Source organism: Bos taurus, chromosome 13, assembly GCF_002263795.3.
Source record: "Bos taurus isolate L1 Dominette 01449 registration number 42190680 breed Hereford chromosome 13, ARS-UCD2.0, whole genome shotgun sequence".
NCBI classification, from domain to species: domain Eukaryota; kingdom Metazoa; phylum Chordata; class Mammalia; order Artiodactyla; family Bovidae; genus Bos; species Bos taurus.
This window is the reverse complement of record NC_037340.1, coordinates 36,031,023-36,032,745: the sequence shown is the minus strand read 5'-3', so window position 1 is coordinate 36,032,745 and position 1,723 is coordinate 36,031,023.

The following is a 1,723-nucleotide window of genomic DNA, read 5'->3' as shown; positions in this document are numbered from 1 at the left end:
TTTTATGTTTGGATTGTTTGGTCTTGAGGCATGTGGGATCTCAGCTCCCCAACCAGGCATCGAACCCTCATCCTCTGCACTGGAAGAAATCTCAGCCACTGTATGACCAAGGAAGTCCCTGTTACTTACTGTATTCTAAACTTAGTTGCCTTAAATTTTTTTTAAGAAAACCTCAACTCAACAGATACTCCATGGATACTTTATAGAAATAAAGTAGACAGTTAATGTAATGCACTTGAATATTCTGGAAACCATCCCTGCCCTGGCCCGTGGAAAAACTGTCTTCCACCAAACCAGTCTCTGGTGCCAAAAAGGCTGGGGACTACTGCTCTAGATTATCTGTAAGATCTATGGTGTTTGTAAGACTCGACAGCATTTTTGCTAGTTTGTGGGAGAATGGACGTTTGGGAATCTTCTTCTTTTTGTCTAGGCCCTATCACACTACCTCCTGGACTCTGCACCCTATTCTTTATCTCCTTTTCCATTTTGAAAGAAAAAAGAAAAGAAAAACTTTACACTAGACAGTCATTCCTTTGAGCTGGGCTAATCTCTCACCTTTGACCATATTCCAAAGAAAGTAAATTTTAGCTCTGCCCTCCTAACTTCTGAGAACAAAACTTCAAAAAAAACCCTGCTACTGGGAATTCAAAGTGTTATCTAACCTCCGTGGATTGTTGGTTGGTAGGAGATTTGTATAACAGGCAGAAATGTTAGATTCTATCTCTAGACTGCAATAGTTTGCATGCTAGCCAGGAGCTTGAACACACTGCTTCTGGATAAAATGTACGAAGTTATTTTTCATCTGCATCTTGGAGAAAGGCATTGCTGAAATGGGGAATCTCGTATAATTTTGGGAAATAATGGCATTATTTGTGTAAGCAGAGATTGCAAGGGTACTTACATCTTTGTTAAAATGAGTTAGGACATAAAAACCCTCGAGGTTTTTTTTCTTTTTTCTCCTATTTAATATAAGAAAAAATTGTTTTAGTGTTTTTCTGTGGTATAGGACAACCATGAAAGTGTATCATAGTGGCATATTGTGATTATATAGTATATAGTTCATATATACCACATTTAGAACACTGTTAGAAAGTACAAAACTACTATAATGTTTAATTAGTGCAAGTTTTCCATCTCAAATCGGCTTTCTGTTCTTGGGTATAGATAGCTGGTTCCCAGCTTATATTTTCAGAATTCTCTTCATAAGGGTAAAAAGAATTTTGGTCACTGATTTCATTTGTTGATTTAAATAAAAGAAAAAGCCCATTAGAGTTTACTATTTTCTCCTTATCAACCTACATGTGGGAAAGTAATAACCAAATTATATACAAAACAAGTAAAATTCTGTAGAGAAGCAATTTTTCTTGAGCCTTAAATTAAATTAAAATTGTTGTTCATCCTCTCAACTATTGATATAGCCTCATAATTGACATATTATTCCTAAACTGATTTTGATTTTCCATATTGATTCAAACACAAGTTCATTTAGTTGAAAAGTCCATGTCTGCTCCAAAACCATTAAAGAGCAGACTTGTTTCTCTTAAAACTAATTTTTAGCCATTTAAAAAGCTTGCCCATTAAGCTAATAATGAAAGCAAAAGAAGTAGAATCATTGCCTGATCATGACGTTCTCATTCTGAATTGTACTTGGAACAAAAAAATTATACATCCTGGAATAACAATTGATATTAATTCAGCAAAATATAAATATCAGTGTTTGAAC